This window comes from Pleurodeles waltl, chromosome 3_1 (genome assembly GCF_031143425.1).
Source record: "Pleurodeles waltl isolate 20211129_DDA chromosome 3_1, aPleWal1.hap1.20221129, whole genome shotgun sequence".
Taxonomy (NCBI): domain Eukaryota; kingdom Metazoa; phylum Chordata; class Amphibia; order Caudata; family Salamandridae; genus Pleurodeles; species Pleurodeles waltl.
The window spans coordinates 924356285-924371763 of record NC_090440.1 but is presented as its reverse complement, the minus strand read 5'-3'; positions in this window follow the sequence as shown (position 1 = coordinate 924371763).

Below are 15479 nucleotides of genomic sequence, written 5' to 3'. Positions count from 1 at the left end.
ACCAGGTTGTTTGCGCGCAGTTGGTCAGAGCCTCACACAGTGTGAAGGCATAGTGATGGGACATCCCTTGACAGTAATGGTTCCACATTCAGTTGAAATTCTGCTGACCCGAACTAAGACTCAGCACATGACAAATGCTAGGCTAACGAGATATGAGACCATTATTTTGGGGTCTCCTAATGTCTCTCTCAAGAGGTGTACAATATTGAACCCGGCAACTCTACTTCCTATTGAAAATGCTGAGATTAGTAATACAGAGGAAGTGGAGCATGATTGTCTGGAGGTAACAGAACTATGCACCAAACCCAGACCTGACATTAAGGAAACATAGTTAGAAGAAAATGACTACATTATGTTTGTTGATGGATCATGTTTGAGAGACTCAGTCGGAATACTGAGAGATGGCTATGCCGTGTGTACAATCATCGGTATCCTAGAAGCTTCCTGGCTCGAAAGAGTGTATTCCGCACAAGTGGCTGAATTAATTGCCTTTACCAAAGCATGCCACGCAGGTGCAAACCTGAAAGTCACTATCTATACCGACAGCAGATACGGATTTGGAATTGTACATGATTTTGGCCAATTATGGTCACAGAGGGGTTTCATGACCTCTTCTGGTTCACCAGTGAAAATGGCGAACAGATTAAGGATTTGCTGCATGCGATTCAGTTACCTCTTGAAATTGCTGTGGTAAAATGCAATGCTCATGTCAAGTCACAAGACTTTGTGTCAATGGGAAACGGCTATGCAGATCAAGTCGCAAGGTTTTGCGCATTGAACTGTATATCGTTCAAGAAACAGTGGGAACTACTACCTGAAACTGAAAATGAAACATGCTTGAACTTAGCATTAAGAGTGGTTGATACATTAGACAAGCTAAAATCACTGCAGGGCTGTGCTAGCAGAGAGGAAAAACGCTCCTGGCAGAGAATGCAATGTGTACAGAGGGCTGACGATTTGTGGGTCTCAGAAGAGGGGAATTTGGTTTTGCCAAACAGTCTTTTGTCACAGTTTGCAAGGCTTTACCATGGCCAGGCTCACCTTGGGAAAGATGCAATGATCAGATTATTCAAAATTGATTGGTTCAATCCGAAATTTAGACAAGCTGCAGAGGTTACCTGTCACAGGTGCATCATCTGTCAACAGATGAATGCAGGAAAAGGGACTGTGGTGACTTTGAGCCACATAGGGAGAGCTAGAGGTCCGTTTAGCAAGATGCAGATGGATTTTATTGAAATGCCTGTGTATGGAGGTTTGAGGTACGTGTTGGTGATTGTGTGCGTTTTCAGTCACTGGATTGAAGCATACCCTACACATAGAAATGACAGTCTCACAGTAGCAAAGCTGTTGCTTAGAGAGTTAATACCACGGTTCAGATTTCCGGTCCCTTTAGAATCAGATAGGGGCAGACACTTCGACAGTGAGGTGATTAAGCTCTTGTGTGCTGCACTGGACATTGAGCAAAAGCTGCATTGTAGCTACCGCCCTGAAGCATCAGGACTAGTGGAACAGATGAATGGTACATTGAAGTCGAGAATGGCATAAATGTGCGCAGCTACCAATATGAAATGGCCAGATGCATTGCCCTTATTGCTGATGTCAATGAGAAACACACCTGATAAGAAGACAGGACTATCCCCCCATGAAATATTGATGGGCAGAGCTATGAGGTTGCCCGCGGTACCTGCAAATGCTCTTGTGAATATAACGGATAATATGGTGTTGGACTATTGCAAGGGTCTGGCTGATGTGGTCCACTCTTTTTCCCACCAGGTGGAGGCTAACACATTGCCACCGATCAGTGATCCAGGTCACACCCTGCAAGCGGGTGACTGGGTGGTTGTCAAGAAGCACGTAAGAAAATCGTGTTTGGAGCCACTTTGGAAGGGGCCATATCAAGTAATATTGACAACAACCACTGCTGTGAAATGCGCACGCGTTCCAAACTGGATACATGCCAGTCATACAAAGAAGATGACATGTCCAACCGATGAGGAACTTGAAGTGTCCGAAACAACAACTCCAGAGAAGGAAGTCTCAGGGCCGGAGAATATTCAAAGGGAACTGAGACTGAAGGAGAGCCCACTAAGGACGGCTTAGTCCCTCAAACAGTAAATGAGTTAGAGAGAGGTGACAATGAGCCTATCTCAGTGGAGGCAGCAGGAGAACTAAGTCGAGAAGAGGTTCTCCCAGAAGTAGACAGATACGGGTTAGAACTTGAACCCGTTACAGACCCTGAAGACGAGGGTGAAGGAGCAGAGGGAGGTCAAAGCGCATCGACTCCTCCTGAGCCACTTGCAGGTCCGTCAACAGAAAACACCATAGCACCAGAGGAGGGTGCTGTTCAACGTCCTGAAAGGCCAGGCAGAAAGAAAACACATTGTAGCTTAAACTAAGAATGGAGCACACTTAAAAAGTATATGAAGTTGCATTGTCTGATCAAGTCCATATAGTCCTGAATTCTACTGAAAAGTTTAGTACATACCCATGATGTAATCAAAAAAGCAAAGACAGCATATGTGTATGGCAATGGTGTAGGTGTACAATATCTCAAAAACTGTACTATTACAATTATACTTTTAATACAAAAAGAAAAAGTTACAGATATATTATACATGTATGACAAAAGAAATGTAAGAAAAAAAGCAACACAAAAAAAAACATATATATATATGACTAAATCAGAGACAAACATAGAAACCCCACATTTGACCCAAAACCTCTGACCTAATCAGAGCCTAACATTATTCGACAACTACACTGTCAATGCATCATGTTCCAATGAGTCCATAAAGCAAACGGATAATGTCCAAATCATTAGCTTGTAGCACTGAATGTTCTTATCATCCAATGTCGAAGATCAATGTGTAGATTGAAGATCCGATTGAACCCGATGTAGAAGGTCAATTTGTAAATTAATGATCCAATTCAGCCGACACGTGTTTCGTCCCCAACGGGGACTTTATCAAGGCTTATGCATCTGTACTTGTAAGAATTAATTTCCAGTTTCCAGGTTTAGATTAGCCAAAATGTATGCACCAACACTGTACTCATTTGTCTTTCAACTCCAATCGTGCCGTTTCCAAGTGTGAAACAATTCACGCAGTGCACAGCCTTATTGGGATTTCATTATGGCTGAGTCGAGCGTCCTTCCGTGTAACTATCGTTTGTCTCTGATTTGGTCATAAATATATGTTTTTTTTTTGTGTTGCTTTTTTTCTTACATTTCTTTTGTCATACATGTATAATATATCTGTAACTTTTTCTTTTTGTATTAAAAGTATAATTGTAATAGTACAGTTTTTGAGATATTGTACACCTACACCATTGCCATACACATATGCTGTCTTTGCTTTTTCGATTACATCATGGGTATGTACTAAACTTTTCAGTAGAATTCAGGACTATATGGACTTGATCAGACAATGCAACTTCATTTACTTTTTAAGTGTGCTCCATTCTTAGTTTAAGCTACAATTTGTTGGTACAGGGTTTCTTGTTCCTTAATACATGTTTGACAACAGGCATGTTTAGAATGTGTTGAGCACCACTACTATACTCTATACTAATGGGAATGTGAGGCATTCTAGTAGGGTTTTCTGTTGTTGTTGAGTAAATAGAAAGAAAACACATAAAGGAGATGACTGGCCAAAGAAACCAGCTGCAAGGGGGAAAGTGATCCCAGGTGATACAATAGAGGAAGAAGTTGACACAACTAGGAGAGAGGATTTTAGTGTAGGAGAGTTGCAAAGCGAACTCAGACTGAAAAGAAAAAGTCTCGAACAGAAGGTACGCAGGTCCTGAATGGGCATATGCAACAACATTAGCATTCTGTTTTGATCGAGAGGTACCAGACCAATATTATGACACCTGAAATCAACTAGAGAAAGAGACTGTGTTAAAATTGAAATTTGAATATTGAAAGCTGAAAACCTGAGAAAAGAGACTGAAAATTACCGGATGTGACATTTATACCCTGAATTGACCTTTATAACCAATTATGACAAGCTGCTAAACGTGACAAAAGGGTCCTGGGGTGAGTGAAGCGCTGTAAATACACGCAGAGAGAAAGAGAGACTTTATTCTAGAAGAAAAAAAAAAGAGAGCCTTTAAATCGTCCTCAAGTTGATTGTTTGTCTTATATTTTCTGCTATCTTATTCTTTACAGATCATGGCTTACAATAGAGGTAGTAGTAAAAAGGGTAAAGTGTGTGGTTGGTTAAGTGCTATCTTAGGTATTGTATGTGCAATAATAATTTTAGGTGTGATTGTGGGAATGCCTTGGTTGGATAAAAAGGTGACTAACAATGCTTCAAAACTTGAGACTACTACACTAACACCGTGGGAAAAGTTTGAGTGGGATACAAAATACTTGCATGAGGGAACAAATTCAAAAGGGGAACTTTCTACTAATGTCTTCTACCTCTTACTGAATGAGTATGTTGATACAATGGATGCGAGAAACTGTTATGTATGCACAAAGATTCCTTCATCAGTACAAGAAGGGGTCACTTACCATAGCCTGGCACTAACGTACGGGATAAGCTGTAGTTTGCTGCTAACAAGATTCTATGACCAGGAACATGTGCAATATTTTTATTTAAATCTAGATGTAGTGTTTTCTTTTGTACCTGTGATTGAGTTTTTGAACAAACTAGCTAAAGAGCATAGCATAAAATTGTTAGAGGTTTCTTTGAGCCGACACTAACCTTTGGCACGGATTATCAGCACCGCAATAATTTGACCTGTCTACTAACACCTGTGGAGAAAAGCTTCTTAGAGAACACTGATGATAGACGCAAAGCACTTAAAGAAAGGCTAGAGAAAGGACTAGAAAAACGCACATATGCAAATGACTATGCTTACACAGCAATAAAGATGCAGGGCAAACTAGCTATAGATGCATTACATGTAGGAAGGCTTTGTGTATATATAGGCCGAAATCTGATCATGACACTTTATTTGTGGGTATGAGTGAATGCAGGCATGTGTTTTTGTTTCAGAGTAAATGGACATTCATGTTAAATGGACAGGATCCAGCGATCCCTGGGATCTATTATATATGTGGACTTAATGCTTATTACCGTCTCCCTAAGGGACGGTATGGGACATGTAATTTAGGAATGGTTTTCCCAAAGATTTACCAAATTGATTACTTAAAACAAATACCTAAAAAGTCTGAATTACAACATGCTAGACAAAAGAGAGAGACAACGGCTGCTGTCGTTGATGACATATTTGGAGCCATAATTCCTTCAGTAGGGGTTATTTTAAACTCCATTAAGATTCGGAAGTTGTCTACTATTGTGGATAACATGCTGACAAATTTTACAGGGGCTATACTCCTGATGGATACTGAACTTGCTGCAGAAAGAGCAATGACTCTTCAAAATCGGCTTGCTTTAGACATTCTTTTAGCAAAGAGCGGCGGAGTCTGTAAGATGCTTAACGAGCGTCATTGCTGCTTGTTCATTCCTGACAACAGTAAAAGGATTAGAGGTATGCTTACTAACCTAACTAGAGATAGTGCAGATTTGAAGGAGCTGAAGGACCCTAGAGTTTGGGAGAAAGTTGGAAAAGGAATTGCCAAAATAGGGAATTGGTTTAGTAATATTTGGAATGAGGGACTTGCAAAAATATTAGGGGGTCTATTGATTGTCCTGATTTCTTTATTGGGTATATGGGGAGCATGCAAAATTAATGAAAGAATTAGAATGAATTGGACAAAACGAAGCAAAAGAAATGAAGAAAATGAAAGGGAGAAAATGTTCAATGAAATTTGGGAAAGCTCACACAAAGGGCAAGATGTTGAAATGCGCATTATGCGCAAAGTGAAAAATTGAAGGTGAAAGGTTGAAAGGGAAAGGTTTGTGTGATGACTAGGGTCATCAGAGGAGGGACTGAGAGAGCGTAGCTTATATAAATAATATTAACATGAAATGTTTATGGACTAATGTAAAATGATGCTGCATAGAAACTGTATTAACATGTTTTGCTAAAAACGTGCACTTGAAATGTGACCACGGGGAGTGGTCACCAACATATACGGGGACTAATAAAAATGACTAATGTTGATGAATATAGTTAAAGATGGTTTTACACTAATTATTAATGGTTATGTTATTAAAGCTTTTCTAATTAATCGTTTAGGCCTTAGCATGAGTCGAGGGCTAGCTGCCTGACTCTCATATTAAGTGTATTTTTCTAACGTGCAGTGTGCTGACTTGCTAAAGGACATGAACTCTTGTTTTTTCCAAAAGCTAGAAGCTGAATGTAATTGTAGTAGATCCGTTCTCATGAAATTCACCCTGCCTGTAGTAACGTTTTGTAGCTAAATGCAACAGTGTAGATTAACAAGGTCACCTAAACCGGTACTGACAATGGAGCCACTGACCGAAGATGTGCAAAGGACCACAAGACGATGAAATCATACCGGACATACCACCCGCTAAAGACGTCAATCATAAGCACCAATAAAATACGTGGGAACAGTTTAGGGTAACAAATTTGATGAAGTCATGTGATTTTCATTGGTTAAAGAAGATAGTAGGGTGCAACCCCTTGTCCAATTAAATTTTAGGGGAATGTACAATGAAAAAGGGATAAAACCCCTTGACACATGGAAATGAGTTAGTTAGTTAGGGAGATGCTGATGCGATTTGATATGATCCAGAGACTTTGTCACTTTGCCTAGTGACTTTGCTGATCTTACTTAGAACTAGAACCATCCTTGTCCTTAGATTGCCCATTTACACTTTTCCTCCTTATGAGGGAAGTGCCGCTTTCCCATTGCTGGAGATGAGTCCCTTTTTGATGGCGAATCAACCGATGTCCTGAAGACGAAGACAGAGCCTGAGTGCTAACCCAAACTTGGAGGGTAACTATATGACAATGAAATTGTGATTGTCTGTTTGCTTTTCCTTTCTAAGTACCAACTGCTTCTCTTCTGACAGAGACCACAGTTAGATGTTTTCCAAATTGGTGTTACTAAACTGTTTTGCATGAAGTCCAACATGCCAATGCTAATTTGAGGTTAGTTGAGAGGGGTTCACTAGACTGACGCAAATAGACAAATGACCAAATCAATGTTTTGTTGAACAATGCGCTGATGTGCTCTGCTAATGACAGCCTATGTTTGCGCTGTGTTATATTCTAATGTTTGTGGTTCTTGCTTTGAGGAAATCTTATCAGAGTTGCCATATTGTGACTATGCTATTGTGTTTCTTGGTTTTGAGACTAATAAATTTGCTAGTAGTATTGTAACCAAATAGGGAATAAAATCACTAAACTTCATAATAAACTGGTGTGGTTATTCATGACTGCAAGGTTGTGGTGGTGTCTTGAATTTGATTAATGACTTTGACTAAAGTGAAATGCATTGTTGTGATAAATATTGATGACATTATTGACGTATTAATTGACATATTGATTAGCTATCTCGTCCTAATGTGTCTCTCAACAGGGTCAAAAGATTCATTGGCCTGAAACGAGTCCCATGTGTAATAATTTATCATAAAGGGACGCGTTAGCACTGTCTTTCCTTTGTAGTCCAGATCTTGACAGACAAAATGACCATGATCTGAAATATAAACAAACAGGGGAGTGGGGTGTCACCCTCGCTGCTGAGAAGTGCTGAGGTTCTAGACGTGCTATAATGGGATCTGGATGGCTGCCAACCATTTGGCCAGGTCTCAGCAAACCAGGGTCTTCAGCCTGAGTTGGCATCATCTTGCCAATCACAAGTGATGTCTCGATCAGGAGGGGGTACAGCATACCGTTGTCTATGATCGTCCATCATTTGGGCCACTTTGGCAGTCATTGCAATAATCACTGTTCACATTCCTGTGAATTCCAGTGTTCTTTGCAAGGAGGCTTGGAGGACTCCAGTATCTGCTTCTGGAAGACTTGCAGGATGCGTTTTGATTGTGGTTGAACTTTCCTCTTCATTACACATTTCTTCCAATGCCATTGATTACTCAGGTTTTGAGAAAGAGTCACTAGCACTGGGTCCGAGCTATTTCCATTTCCCTGAATAGGCCGAAAGGATGTGGTAATCAGACTTTTTGAACCTCTCCCTGTATCCCCATTCCATATTCCTCTCAGGACAGACCACTCTTAGCGTAAGGGGTAGATACTGCAACCAACCATCCATGCTTCCACTATCATGCCTGGAGATTGGGGAGGGACACCCAAGCTAATTCCAACTGCCGCTAAAGGTGGTTGCTTTGATCCTATCAGCTTGTCCCTACTCCACAAAGACAGTCTACTTTGGAAGGTGAAATAGGTGTGTCACCTGGTGTGCAAAGCATAATGTTGACCCTTTGAAGGCATGCCTATTTGAGTTTCTTAACTTGGTGCTATAGCAGGCCCAAAAGGGATGGTTGATGGGCACCATCAAAGGGCAATTTGCAACCCTATCAGCTTTTTGAGGATGTCCAGTTCATGGGAGACGTACAAATATGTTTCCACCTATCAAATTTTTTGCCTCAGTGGAATGTTAACCATATAATAACTCTTTTGATAGGCTTTTCTTCTGAGCTTGTCAGTTGAGGTTGTTAACGTTCAAAACAGTTTTCCTTGTGGACATTACCTCAGTGATTTGCTAGCAATGAGTGTCCATCTGCCCTAAACATGCTTTTTCCCCAGACTAATTGGTTCTCAGGACTAATGTGGCCTTCCTAACTAAGGTGTAACCTCTTTCCATCTTAGTCAATCCATTACTCTTCCGCCCCCTCCCACTAAGGAAGAGACAAGCCTTTACCATCTGCGCCCTCCCTATCAGTTTTTATATTCACTGCACTAAGTTCAGGCCTCAGCACTAGCTCTTTTTGGGTATTCAGGCAACAACAAAATCAAGACGGTCCAAAAGAGGACTTTATCCTGTTGGGCAATAGTGTGTCTAAAGCTTTACTATGCTCTTCCAGGATGGAACTATTGGAGGGAATCCAGACCCATTTAACCAAGGCAGTGTTTTCCACCTCAACACTAGCCAGGCCTGAGCCGATTCCACCAGGGCATATCTTCCATCTCGCCACTAGCCTGGTTTGTTCCTGCTGCCAAGATTTGTTGTGTCTGGTGACATGGGCTTCCTTTCGTATGTTACTGCTTGGATTCAGAGGTAACGAGATAGATGGCCATTTTTCATGTTTAGTATTCAGTGTTTCCCTTTTCTGAACATGCTTTCAGATCCACCGTCTAGGAAGGGTACTGCTTTTGGAATCTAAAAAACAGGTGAGGAATCTGCAAGTAGAAGAAAAGTTACTTATCTTCTGTGACTGCCTCTGGTGAATACTCGGTCTACCTACAGACTGCTCACCAGTCCCACCTACCTCCATGTTCTGAAGGATGATCATAGGTCCCATTGGAAAGTTTTCAACTTAGATTATTGTACTGCAGCTTGACCTTTTTAAATGGTGATTTGTTTTTAATTTGTTTTTTGCCGTGACTGTGTGAATTACCTTGCTAGTTTGAGGCACATGACTTCATAACCCCCAATCTGCCCCCCTCTTTTTCTAAGTAAAAAGGCTACCTACATCTTGCAGAGTGTGTTTTAGGAGACTGTTTTAATCTGTTTCTGTGATTTAAATTGTGTTTAGAAACTGTCTGCTCCCCCTGTTTTTTGCCTTAAAAAAGCCACATTTCTGAGTGCGCGACCAGCAGTATTCCAATGTTTGTTTTAAACTGGTTCTGTGCCGTGGACGTAACGGTTACCTCCTGCGGCACAGTGCTCGTGTGCTCATGACGTACCAATTACATCCTGGGCACAGAGCTCAGAGGGAGCTCTCCCTCTGTGGTCTTCCCTCCCACCCCCCAAAGGCAGGGATGGAAGGGGAAGCCCTTCCCCTTCCACCCCAAGCCCCCTCACCCCACATGACGTCAGCGCGCAATCGTGCACTGACCTCACAGAGTCCCCCACCCATCGCGCTGGGATCGGAAGAGAAATGCTTTTGCAGTTCTCTTCCGATCATGTGATGGGCGCCCTGAGAGGCTTCAAAGGGAAGGAAATTAATTTCCTTCCCTTTGAAGTCTCTCAGAGCATTTTAGCAGTGGGATCGTGAAGCGATCCGGCTGCTAAAATGCCCACTAGACACCAGGGATTATTTTCACCTAGGAAATTGGCATAAGGGGAGCGACACCTTGGGCAAGGGTCGCTCCCCAGGGGGGCATTTTTATTCAAGGCCTTTTCCTCTAGTCGCCAGAGATATTTTTTGTTTGTTTTTTTTGTTTGTTTTTTTGAAGTGGGGAGCGCCCCTTTAGGCAAGGGTCGATCCCCTAAGGGGCAAATTATATTTAGGCCATTTCTGCCCCCCTTGGGGGCAGATTGGCCTATTTTTTTCACTAGACACCAAGGATTTTTTGTTTTTGTTTTACTGATGGGGAGCGACCCCTTAGGCAAGAGTCGCTCCCCTGGGGGGGGGAGGGGGGAATTGTATTTAGGCCATTTCTGCCCCCCTTGGGGGTAGATCAGCCTATTTTTGGGGACAGAAACCACTAGGCACCTGGGAGGTTTTTTTTGCACCAATTTCACGCAAGGGGAGCAACCTCTTAGGCAAGGGGAGCTCCCCTGTGGGGGGGGGGGGGGCGGGGATTTATTTTAGGCCATTTCTCCTCCCCTTCGGGCCTATTTCTATTATGCCAATCTACCCCTGGGGGGGCAGAAACCATTTAAGCACCAGGGATTGGTGTGTGTTTTGTTTGGGGGGGGGCAGCCCCTTGGGCAAGGGTCGCTCCCCATCGGGGCACATTACTGTTGGCCATATCTGCCCCCTTGGGGGCAGATTGGCTTATTTTTGGAAGGCCGCCGAAAGCCCACCAGAGACCAGGGAAGATTTTTTTTCAAAATAAAAGGGTGGGGGTATGGCCATACCCCCGCCCCAAATAAATGGGGAAAAACTTGTTCTGCCCACCAGTGGGCAGATGGGACAATCAGCCCGATCCACACCCTGGGGGGGGCAGAAAGTCTACTAGATGCCAGGGAATAAAAAAAAAAAAATTGGGGGGTGATGGCTGCCAACCAGTATGGGCCTGGTTATGCCCCCACCCCAACTTAAGGGGGTAACAGTCTTTCAGCTCTCCCCCGCACACTAAAACATCTTATCTCACGGCAAGAAAGAGGACATTTGATTATTTTGGGTTTTCATTTTACATTTGGGCCATGAGAGCTTGGCTAACTCTCAAAATCGTCCCACTTGGTATGGTGAGGGCTGCACTTTATGGACTTTGGGACTCTGCCATGTGGAAAAATCCAGACCTAGACACATCTGAAAACTAAACATCTGGGTGATTCCAGGGCGGTGTGCTTCACAGGCACCCCGCACCATTTTCTTACCCACAATACCCTGCAAACCTCCAACGTTGCTGGAAATCACACATTTTTCCCACATTTTTGTGATGGAACCTTCCGGAATCTGCAGGAATCCACAAAATTCCTACCACCCAGCATTGTCTCATCTATACTGATAAAAATTCTGCTTTTTTTCAAACTGCCCTTTTGGACCCGCTTTGGTTCCCCCTAAATTTCGACATGTTTTTGGCTCTTCCCTGTCACAAGCACTTGGCCCACCTACACAAGTGAGGTACCATTTTTATCGGGAGACTTGGGGGAACGCTGGGTGGAAGGAAATTTGTGGCTACTCTCAGATTCCGGAACTTTGTCACCGAAATGTGAGGAAAAAGTGTTTTTTGGGCCAAATTTTGAGGTTTGCAAAGGATTCTGGGTAACAGAACCTGGGGAGAGCCCCACAAGTCACCCCATCTTGGATTCCCCTAGGTGTCTAGTTTTGAAAAATGCGCAGGTTTGGTAGGATTCCCTAGGTGCCGGCTGAGCTAGAGGCCAAAATCCACAACTAGGCACTTTGCAAAAAAACGGTCTGTTTTCTTTAGGAAAATGTGATGTGTCCACGTTGTGTTTTGGAGCATATCCTGTCACGGGCGCTAGGCCTACCCACACACGTGAGGTACCATTTTTATAAGGAGACTTGAGGGAACGCTGGGTGGAAGGAAATTTGTGGCTCCTCTCAGATTCCAGATCTTTCTGTCACCGAAATGTCAGGAAAAAGTGTTTATTTGGCCAAATTGTGAGGCTTGCAATGGATTCTGGGTAACAGAACCTGGTGAGAGCCCCAAAAGTCACCCCATCTTGGATTCCCCTAGGTGTCTAGTTTTAAAAAATGCGCAGGTTTGGTAGGTTTCCCTAGGTGCCGGCTGAGCTAGAGGCCAAAATCTACAGCTAGGCACTTTGCAAGAAACACATCAGATTTCAGTGTAAAAATGTGATGTGTCCATGTTGCATTTCCTGTCGCGAGCATTAGGCCTACCCACGCAAGTGAGGTACCATTTTTATCGGTAGACTTTGGGGAACATAGAATAGCAAAACAAGTGTTATTGCCCCTTGTCTTTCTTTACATTTTTTCCTTCCAAATGTAAGACTGTGTAAAAAAAGACGTCTATTTGAGAAATGCCCTGTAATTCACATGCTAGTATGGGCACCCCGGAATTCAGAGATGTGCAAATAACCACTGTCTCTCAACACCTTATCTTGTGCCCATTTTGGAAATACAAAGGTTTTCTTGATACCTATTTCTCACGTTTTATATTTCACCAAATTAATTGCTGTGTGCCCAGTATAAAATAAAAACCCGTTGCAAGGTGCAACTCATTTATTGGCTCTGGGTACCTAGAGTTCTTGATGAACCGGCAAGCCCTATATATCCCGCAACCAGAAGAGTCCAGCAGACGTAACAGTATATTGCTTTTGAAAATCTGACATTCCAGGAAAAGGTTAGAGTAAAACGTGGATAAAAATGGCTCAAACTCAATTTAAATATTTTTTTATTTCGGCTGTTATTTTCTGTAGGAAACCCTTGTAGGATCTACACAATGACCCCTTGCTGAATTCAGAATGTTGTCTACTTTTCAGAAATGTTTAGGTTTCTGGGATCCAGCATTGGTTTCACACCCATTTCTGTCACTAACTGGAAGGAGGCTGAAAGCACAAAAAATAGTAAAAATGGGGGGTGTGCCAATACAATGCCAAAATTGTGTTGAAAAATGGGGTTTTGTGATTCAAGTCGGCCAGTTCCTGAAAGCTGGGAAGATGGTGATTTTAGCACCGCAAACCCTTTGTTGATGCCATTTTCAGGGGAAAAAAACCACAAGCCACCTTCTGCAGCCCCTTTTTCCCATTTGTTTTGAAAAAAATGAAATGTTCGCTGTATTTTGGCTAATTTCTTGGTCTCCTTCAGGGGAACCCACAAAGTCTGGGTACCTCTAGAATCCCTAGGATGTTGGGAAAAAAAAGGACGCAAATTTGGCGTGGGTACCTTATGTGAACAAAACGTTATGAGGGCCTAAGAGCAAACTGCCCCAAATAGCCAAAAAAAGGCTCGGCACAGGAGGGGAAAAGACCTGGCAGTGAAGGGGTTAAACAATCTCTTCCTTACCTGGAAAGTAGACTCTGCTAGCTTGGAAGTGTGGATTCAGCCTGTCTGTATCCAAGGAGACTCTGAATAGAGCAGCAGCTGCCTCCTCCCGGGCCACAGGGAGGGATTGGTGGATAGGGCTGAGATTCTGATTGGCTGTTGGTTCTGGGGCTGTGATTGGTGGATAGGGCAGATAATCTGATTGGCTGTTGGTTCTGGGGCTGTGATTTGTGGATGGGGCTGAGATTCTGATTGGCTGTTGGTTCTGGGGCTGTGATTGGTGGATTGTTATGGGGCTGTGATTGGTGGCTAGGGCTGGGATTCTTATCGGCTGTTGGTTCTGGGGCTGTGATTGGTGGATAGGGCTGAGATTCTGATTGGCTGTTGGTTCTGGGGCTGTGATTGGTGGATAGTGTTGAGATTCTGATTGGCTGTTGATTCTGGGGCTCTGATTGGTGGATAGTTCTGGGGCTGTGATTGGTGGATAGGACTGAGCATCTGATTGGCTGTTGGTTCTGGGGCTGTAATTGGTGGATAGGGCTGAGATTCTGATTGGCTGTTGGTTTTGGGGCTGTGATTGGTGGATAGTTATGGGGCTGTGATTGGTGGATAGGGCTGAGATTCTGATTGGCTGTTGGTTCTGGGGCTGTGATTGGTGGATAGGGCTGAGCATCTGATTGGCTGTTGGTTCTAGGGCTGTGATTGGTGGATAGGGCTGAGATTCTGATTGGCTGTTGATTCTGGGGCTGTGATTGGTGGATAGGACTGAGCATCTGATTGGCTGTTGGTTCTGGAGCTGTGATTGGTGGATAGGGCTGAGATTCTGATTGGCTGTTGGTTCTGGGGCTGTGATTGGTGGATAGGGCTGAGCACCTCATTGCCTGTTGGTTCTGGGGCTGTGATTGGTGGATAGTTCTGGGGCTGTCATTGGTGGATAGGGCTGAGCATCTGATTGGCTGTTAGTTCTGGGGCTGTGATTGTTGGATAGGGCTTAGATTCCAATTGGCTGTTGGTTCTGGGGCTGTGATTGGTGGATAGGACTGAGCACCATGATTGGCTGTTGGTTCTGGGGCTGTGATTGGTGGATAGGGCTGAGCACCTGATTGGCTGTTGGTTCTGGGGTCGTGATTGGAGGATAGTTCTGGGGCTGTGATTGGTGGATAGGGCTGAGCACCTGATTGGCTGTTCGTTCTGGGGCTGTGATTGGTGGATAGGGCTGAGATTCTGATTGGCTGTTAGTTCTGGGGCTGTGATTAGTGGATAGGGCTGAGCACCCGATTGGCTGTTGGTTCTGGGGCTGTGATTGGTGGATCGTTCTGGGGCTATGATTGGTGGATAGGGCTGAGCACCTGATTGGCTGTTGGTTCTGGGGCTGTGATTGGTGGATAGGGCTGAGATTCTGATTGGCTGTTGGTTCTGGGGCTATGATTGGTGGATAGGGCTGAGCACCTGATTGGCTGTTGGTTCTGGGGCTATGATTGGTGGATAGTTCTGGGGCTGTGATTGGTGGATAGGGCTGAGATTCTGATTGGCTGTTAGTTCTGGGGCTGTGATTGGTGGATAGGGCTGAGCACCTGATTGGCTGTTGGTTCTGGGGCTGTGATTGGTTGATCGATCTGGGGCTGTGATTGGTGGATAGGGCTGAGATTCTGATTGGCTGTTGGTTCTGGGGCTATGATTGGTGGATAGGGCTGAGCACCTAATTGGCTGTTGGTTCTGGGGCTGTGATTGGTGGATAGGGCGGAGATTCTGATTGGCTGTTGGTTCCGGGCCTGTGATTGGTGGATAGTTCTGGTGCTTTGATTGGTGGATAGGGCTGAGCATCTGATTGGCTGTTGGTTCTGGGGCTGTGATTGTTGGATAGGGCTGAGATTCCAATTGGCTGTTGGTTCTGGGGCTGTGATTGGTGGATAGGGCTGAGCACCTGATTGGCTGTTGGTTCTGGGGCTGTGATTGGTGGATAGGGCTGAGCACCTGATTGGCTGTTGGTTCTGGGGTCGTGATTGGTGGATAGTTCTGGGGCTGTGATTGGTGGATAGGGCTGAGCACCTCATTGGC